The sequence below is a fragment of the Mastomys coucha genome, unplaced genomic scaffold (assembly GCF_008632895.1).
Source record: "Mastomys coucha isolate ucsf_1 unplaced genomic scaffold, UCSF_Mcou_1 pScaffold6, whole genome shotgun sequence".
NCBI lineage: Eukaryota > Metazoa > Chordata > Mammalia > Rodentia > Muridae > Mastomys > Mastomys coucha.
Genome location: NW_022196912.1, coordinates 27,953,973 through 27,962,501, shown reverse-complemented (window position 1 = coordinate 27,962,501; position 8,529 = coordinate 27,953,973). Strand labels below are relative to the sequence as shown.

At 43.4% G+C, this 8,529-nt stretch overlaps 1 long non-coding RNA gene across 3 annotated transcripts in view; it reads right to left on the bottom strand.

Annotated features, from left to right (window-relative positions):
• The window catches only part of LOC116080855, a 248,231-nt gene that overhangs the window by 57,813 nt on the left and 181,889 nt on the right, over positions 1–8,529 (bottom strand). For all 3 annotated transcript variants that reach the window (XR_004114641.1, XR_004114642.1, XR_004114640.1), the window contains one exon: positions 5,763–5,880. This is a non-coding gene — a long non-coding RNA (uncharacterized LOC116080855). The remainder of the gene's footprint in view (positions 1–5,762; positions 5,881–8,529) is intronic.

Here is an 8,529-nt window from a genome sequence, read left to right as displayed (position 1 = left end):
AAAAAAAAAAAAAAAAACAGATCTCAAGACTGAACTCAAGCAGTTTCAGTCCAAAATGAGAAAGAATACACAATGTGCCTGTAGAGTATAGAGAAGGAGACCAGATTCTATGCTACTCTGTGCTGGCTGAGATGTAAGACCCTACCCAAATTCATCACCAGGCTCCCAGAGTATAAAGAACTACTGGGGAAACAGGAAGAACCTCTTTCCAAAGGTTCCAGCAATGCCTGGATCTGGGGACCAACCTATAGCACTATAAACAACATCTTTTAAGCAAATCAAGTAGCCAGGGCTCAGATGCAGGACATCCCAGCTTGAGAACGTAGCATCCAAAGAAGAAGTTCTCAAAACTCATGCCCAGGCCAAGAGAACCACTTTCACTTTGAAGTTAGGAATCAAAGTCTTAGACTCCACCTCGTTCCACCAAATCCAAACTCTGTGACTTGGAGTTAGGAGTCTGTTTCAGACTCGGGCACACACACTCATGCATGCATGCATACACATATATACACACATATATACACATATGCATGCACATATATACTTATACATATACACAGAGACAGACAGACACACACACACACAGAGAGAGAGAGAGAGAGAGAGAGAGAGAGAGGCCAAACTCAAACAATTATCAACTTTTTTCTTTTATATATGGAATCTAGGTTTGTGTATATAAAAAGGGAACCTTGTGTGTGTGTGAGAGAGAGAGACAGAGAGACAGAGAGACAGAGAGACAGAGAGACAGAGGAGACAGAGACAGAGAAGAGAGAGAGACAGAGAATTCTGACACAGGCTCCACTTTAAGAACCATTACTGGAGAGAAATAGGAAATTGGTGTCAGGATTCAAAGGACTCACGAATCAGATACCTAGACCTGTCTGACTCAGAGTATTATTATGGTTTTTCCCTCCATGGAGGCCTGTTGTAATCTGGATGCCCAAGCTGAGCGCTCTATAAATTATCCATGATCACAGGCATGATTACAAAGGTAATATGCAGGCCTTTCCTGCTCCTAGGCAATGAACTCCATATGTCCTGAAGGGGTGCTGTTTTCCTAATGTGGGCCCTGGTATCAGATAAGCTGGGAGCTAGGTTTATTTTCGCTCTTTATTCAAATGAATCTCGACCTTTGTGATGAAAAGAGATGAACAGCAGGTGGAAACCCAAATCTTAGCTCTTGAGATGGATGGATAAGCAGCTTATCCAGGAAGGGTGACTTTATCCCCTACTGTGACTTCAGTTCACTAAAGCAAAGTTCCCACAGCCAATCTAAAACCAATCACAAGATCTAGCCCAGGAGCCTTCCTCCTCCAGCTTGTGCCATTCTGAGCCAGGGTTTTTCAGCAATGGAAGTCATTTGTAGTCCTGCTAAATCCTGCCAGGGTCCAGAACTAGGAAACTAGCCCAGATGACAACGGGGACTGACACAGGGTCCACTTAAGAGGCTCCTTTTCCATCCTTAGAGAGGAATCAGCACTTATTTTACTGGACTTGGTGACCTCTTACATAAAGCGTCAGTCCTTCCTGCATGTAACTTCCCCAAATCGCAGCACCTCCCAGAACAGATGGGGTACCCTTTCCAAATTAAACATGGTTAAGCATGCTGAAAAACATTCTGCTTTTCCTCTACCTACCGCAGACTCTTCCAGAAAGAAGCTTCTAAGTGACTTTGTGCCTGTGCACTCCATGATTCCATTCCATCACCAGGAAACCCATGGGGTTAAGTAGTTTGGCGTACCGAGGTACTTCCAACCCTCAACTTCGTTCCCATTGTTCACCCCATGCAGAAAAAAATAATCACTTTGTGTGGTACACTCTGGGTAATCAATTCCAGTTCCCTGGAGACTTCCTGGGTCTGTTAAGCGCATTCATGCTCCAGTTTCTAATCTATGCCTTTGATTTGCACAACTTGAACACGCTGTCATCATTTTAAAGGAGAAGAGAGAAGAGGAAATGAGAAATAAGAGCAGGGGGGGCGGGTGGTAGGGAGGGAAGTAGGGAGGAGATTGAGCCTGCCCTTCTCCCACTTTAGTAATTCCCATTTTTCTGTAGCACAGAAATATTTTTGCCTCCCCCACACTCCACTCTGTTGGGGTCTCAACAACCTGTATCCAGAACCTGCCTGTTGTCATCTCTGTGAATTCTCAAGGGCAAGTTTAATGACAATGATAATATAACAATATCATTATTATCCTCAGAGCTGGGCTGGCCCCGACTAAATGCTAACATATTCTCTAACATATTCTCTAACTGCTTACAGTAGTCTTGCAGAACCAGTTACTATTGTTGTTATTACTGCAGCGAGAGGAAAATGAAGAGCCAAGGCGCTTAAATATCTCACTCAAGTTCTGCTAGCTACTCAGTGCAAAATCTGGGATTGTGGGGTGTTTCTGGTTAGGTTTTCAGTTGCTGTGATAAAACAGGGACCAAAAGTACCTGAAGATAATAATGGGTTTATTTGGATTCACAGATTATAGTCAATTGTCAAGGGGAGTTGGGGGGTAGGGGACTCAAGGCAGGAATCTGGAAGCAGGAACTGAAGTAGAGACCATGGAGGAACATTCCTGACTGGCTTGCTTCCCATGGCTTGCTCAGTGTGCTTTTTAAATATACACCAAGGAGTGACACTGCACACAATGGACTGGACCCTACCACATCTATCGTTAATCAAGAAAATGTCCCATAGATGTGCCCACAGGCCAATCTGATGGGGGAAATTTCTCCACTGTGATTCCTTTTCCCAAGTGACTTTAGTTTGTGTTCCATTGGCACACTGCCCAGTATAGGGATCCTGTACTCCGACCTCACATGCTCAGCCTCTAAATCAGTGGGTTAACGTTGTCCTGGCATGAAATCCCTGGGTCCTTCTAGGCCATCTATGAAATAGATACCTTAGAGTACAGTGGTTCTCAACCTTTCTAATACTTCGACCCTTTAACACACTTCCTCATGTGTAGTGATCCCCCAACTATAAAACTGTTTTTGCTGCTACTTTATAACTGCAATTTTGCTACTATAAATGTCTGTGTTTTCCAACTGTCTTAGGTGACCCCTGAGAAAGCATCATTCAACCCCAAGGAGGTCACAAGCCACATGTCGAGAATATGTTATAGAGGGGGTCCAGAGCAAGTTGCCACTTAAGAATGTAACTCCCCCCTCCACACCCCGAACCTGATACCCAAGTTGGAGGAAGTCTTGTGTATACTGCAGTTGTACGAAAAGCAATCAGGACATAAAGACAGTCTCTGGTTCCCAGAACTAACCCTAAGATTCCACAAAACTCATTACTCAATAAATACATGCTGGATGAGTGAGCTGTCAGGCACTTATATGACTGGCACCATGCCAGGTGATTTCTTGAATGTGACTTTATTGAAGTCTCAGAAATGCAAGGAGGCACTTTAGCCCTGTTTTAAGAGGATAACATCAGATTCAGGAGGGGAAGTGGCTTGGGTCTTGCCTGTGGGCTCATAATAGAAAGGAGAAAAGAATGTGGGAATGCAGGAGCTCCTTGGGGAGCTGGGGCCACAGGCACAGCATAATTATAGGGCCACCTGTTATCACGGACAGGCACCCTTATCAATCCACATGATGTTCTTACTCCATTTCCTGAACTCTTGCTTCATGATTTGATTTCAGGTCCCTAAACAGAAATACTTATAGGAGATTTCAGAAGTGTTCCAATAACACCACTGCTTAACAACTCCCCTCAGAAACTAACGGTGTAAAATAATGACCTCACTCCCCATCTTGGGGGTCAGGAGTCATCAGGGAAGAGCATGTTTCTGCACTTTTCATTTGATGTGTCTCATGCAGCAGTAGTAAGATATCAATAGTACCTGTATGGTGCATGAAGCTTCAAGTGACCTAGACTTTCAAGTTAGCCAACTTGTTTGGGAGCAGGCAGTGACAGGTGCTCTCTAGGAGCTCAGCTGTGTCCCTCTGAGAAGATACCACTGGGTGGTGTGACTCTCACATGGTACCTAGCTTCTCTCAGAGTATATAGTCCAAGAGAACAACACAGAAGCTATGTGGTCCCTACGATCTAGCCTCAGCCTTTGAAACCATCCAGTGTAATTTCCACCATTTACTATTAAACAGCCACAGACATACATAGGTTTAAGAAGAAATAATCACATCTCGATGGCTGGGGCATCGAAGAATTCACAGACATTTTTAGTAATTCCTATTGATTATCTGCCACAGTGTAAATTGAAGTCAGCCTGACTCATTGTGGTAAAGAAAGTCTTTCAAAGATGGGCCCTGTTGATTCCTTCTGCCATTGTGACACATTATCTACTTTCATGAGAAAGTGACAGGTTTTTTTTTCTTTCCTTTGGAATGGACTGACCATAGCACTTGCTTTGACCAATATGGTGTAATGGTAGAGTGATTATAGGGGTAGAGTGATTATTAGATCAACAGCTATTGATCTAATCTGTAGAAGGATTAGCAGCCTCTATTTCCATGGAGGAAGGTAAATACAGGGTAGTAAATCTAACTACTCTGAGACCACATGCTGTGGAAGTCTAAGGTAGCCTTAAGAAGAGATCACAGGAAAGAAAATCAGCCAACTTCCAAAATTAGAGCCAAAGAAACCCAACAAATGAAACTCTAGCCCATGATGCCTTCTCAAGTCAAAACCAGACATTGTGAAACACACAAGCTATCTCATGTTGCTTTAGCCAGACTCAGAACTCACAGAACCAGTAGGCAATAAAAAATGGTCATGGTAAACCATTAAATTTTAAGATGGTCCATGAAGCATTAGCAGATGATGGGAACGCATTCTACTTCCCAAGACTAGTCAGGAAGTAGTCCTGAAAGTTGTGCACTCAGAGTGCAGAGGTGTTGGTTCCAGAGAGCCTGGGAGAGGATGGAGTTGTCACTGGATGAGACAGAGAAGTTGGATGGAAACTGGGTGAGAGTTGCAGAAGGAAGCATGGGAGCAAGCCAAGAATATATCTGCCTGTACCCGTGTTTTTGTTTTTTGTTTTGTTTCATTTTGTCGGTCCAGAAAAAAAATGTGGGAAGGGATCCCATTTCCCCCTCTTCAGTTTCTCCCTCATTGCCCTTGACAATGCTCCCTAGTCCCAGGGAGATCAGCATATGTGTTCAAATGAACTTAGACTTTATTTTACATGCAATACATTTCAAATATACTGAAAATAACAGAAAACAATTTAACAAACGCTCTCATACTTACCACCCAGCATTTAAATAGACTGTTGAAGAGTAGCTGAGAATCTTAATCAGTTTTCATAGCATTACTATTTAGGGGAAAGTATGTTCTACCTCCTGAAAAACTGGCATGGCTATGAATTCCTAAGGGACCCTCACAGTCAGCTGTGGAACTGAAGATCTGCCTCTAGCAGCTTTTGAAACAAGGTCAAAGAATCTACCATCTAGCTCCATGGTCTTCCCCTCTTCCACTATCCAGATAGCCACCAAAATTACACAGGTCCCCAAAGCTAGACTGCTTCCTGCTGAACCACCCCACCCCATGTCTGAGCCAGTACTACCACTTTCATCTCATGATGCCTGTCCAGTGTTTCATCCCCAAGACAAATGACAGGCTGACAATCTACTGGGTCATCCTAGACCACTCACTAGAAGATGTGTCACTTTCCCTAAGTTGATATTTACAAGTCGACCAGAACCTTCTAGAGGTAATACAGTACAACCTCCTTCAAGCCACTGCTGGGGTTTCTGGACACAAGAGGTGCTGGCAGGGGTGCATCAATACCATTTGTTTGTACCTCCATGTCCTTTGTTCACTATTCACTCTGCAGGAGGCTGGCTTCCATGGATTAGGTAAGGGACTCCCTTGCTTCTGTTCTGTTGAGTTCAGTCAGTAGGGAATGGAGATATCTGTATCTGCAAGAAATGAGACATAATGAGAAAAGTTTATTGGGGTGATACCATCGTGGACTGCACCCTAATTAAAGCCTGAGCTCCATTAAGCAGCTTTTCCAGCTAATACAGTTCCACTTCTCAGGTTCTGGAAACTGCTCTCTGCCCTTGCTTTTACAGATCTAGGAGTGGTTGAGCTTGCTCCTTCTATTCTGAAACTATCCCCTGAGGGTTCCTTCAGCCTGCCTACACCTTTGACAGGAGTCTAATAAAGTCCCCTTGGGTTATTTTATTTGTGTGCCATCATTTTTCCATTGGGTCAATAGTAAGAACCAACTTGGCACCCCTTAAATCTTGCCACTCTCCTCTCTGTTAGACAGATGACCTAGACAAAAGCCATCAACACAGGCAGAGTGGCCCTGCCCTGTGCTCAATAGAGAAGAAGCACTTTTCAGGATTCTTTCAGCTGTATGCACCCTGGGCACTTAGTTCCTTGCCTCTCTGAAGTGCATGGTAGCATGAGATTGCAGATGAAGATGCCTCTGCACTTCTGTCCCCACAGAATGAAGTCACCCCCAATTCTAAGCAGCTCTCACGCTTTATGCTTCTCCATAAAAGGACAGGGTATATTATAAGCAAAATAAGCTTGCTAAATATAGTCTATTCAGCCTAGGAAAGGCTAAATTATTCATAACCAGACCAGGATATACAAGGCATGCTAAACACAAATCCACTTTTGATTCTGGTATTTTTTTCTGGGGGTTCTATATATTGGGTGCCCCTGCATTGATCGGGAACACCCCTCCTGATGCCTGTATTTGCCGAGGATGAAGAGCTCAGGATCAGTGCCAATTACCAAGCTGTGAATAACCCTAGTCTCACCCTCTGCAGGACAGCAGCCACCACAAGGTCATCAATTGTCCATCCCTTGTAACTGGTGCTAGAGGCACCTGCATCTCTTGAAAGAATCATCAGCTCCCTGCAGAGCCCAAGGATAAGTAAGCCAAAAAAAAAAAAAAAAAAAAAAAAAAAAAAAAAAAAAAAAAAAAAAAAAAAAAAAAAAAAAAAAAAAAAAAAAAAAGACATCATCCAAGCCCAGGCAGCTCAGCATCCATTGCACCATGAAAGGCAAAATGGGACAATGTGACAGTGACAATTAAAGCCACCTCTGAGTCCTAGATATGATCAATGCCAAAGAAACAATGTGTGAATCCCCTTCATACCAGAGGGCTCAGACTGAGGAGTTCATTGCAAATGATTTCCATCCCAGGCTATCTTCACCCAGAAGCTACTGATTAGACTTATTCTTTTTTTCTGCAGTATGAGAGTCACTGTTGAAAACAGAGACATCTCTGAGCACTCACTCCTGATATTTTCCAAACAGGACAGAAGAAAGCCATGACATGACATAAAACACAGACTTCAGATCTGAGCTGTTCTCTTTTTTGCTGAATGTCACTCTTGGATCTGAACACCAGGCATTTGCCATGATCTGGAGGGCCATGGGCACCTCTGAATGCGAAGACAGTGGGATTAGGATACAACACTATGGACTATAAAGTATCTTTCAGTAAACTCCAACCAACTGTGGTGTTTTCTGTCCCAATAGTACAGAGAAATCTGTCTACACAAATCATTTCACCATAGAAGTGAACTCAAATTTTAGTGAACATAGTTGGAAAGAAATGAAGATTTGGGACAGAATGAGACTTTAATTAAAACAGTCAGGAGGTTAGTGATACAGCCTGTTCTCAGGTTCACTGCCATTGATTAGCGGGCATTGAGATGGGGGTGGCTTGTGCTTCCTGGACCTGGGCACTAGCTATGCCGATTGAGATGACAAATACACTGTTGCTAACAAATGTGAATAATTTGAGTCCTAGGTCTCCCAGATCTGACCTGAGGCCAGCCTGGCCTTACTGGATAGAGACTGTAAATTGAGAACAGTGGAAAACACCACAACCCACTGTGTCATCTGTCTTGTGATGTGAGGGAATGCTGATCACTGCCCAAGAGATGGGCTCACACCCGCTGATGCTTTATTGTGCATGCCTCTTAGCTGGTTTCCCTTCTAATGTAAATATGTGAGTCAGAGAGCCTATGACAACAGATTCAAAAGCATGCCAACCCTTCAGGAAGGGACTGAAACTTTGGCTCCACTGCTTGCATTACTGAGTGAGGGGTTCCCAGTAAAACAAGACCAGAAGAACAAGTCCACAAAGAAAGAAGCAATGGGCTAGGTCTTAGAGGCCCTAGGATATGGAAGAGAGGATCTGAGCTCCAGCTCTTCTGTCTGTCACCTGGAGCTTTGAACTAGTCTTCCTACCTCTCTATAACTAAACAAACCAAATTCAGCAAAGATCTTGTAAAAAGCAACGTGTTGGGGCTGAAGACATGACCCCAACAGAAAATAACAGAAGATGAAAAAAAAAGCCTGCTGCTTTTGCAGAGAACCAAGGATCAGTTCTCAGCACCCATTAGATAACATATAACTACCTGTAACTACAATTTCAGTGAATCCCACATCCTCTTCTGGCCTCTGAAGCCACCAGGCATGCATGTGGTGCACAGATATACACACAGAGACAATTGCATAAAAACACAGAAAGGTCGTTTTGTTTTGCTATTTTAAAGAAGCATGTTATACAACTGCAGGACATGGGTTTTTTTTTT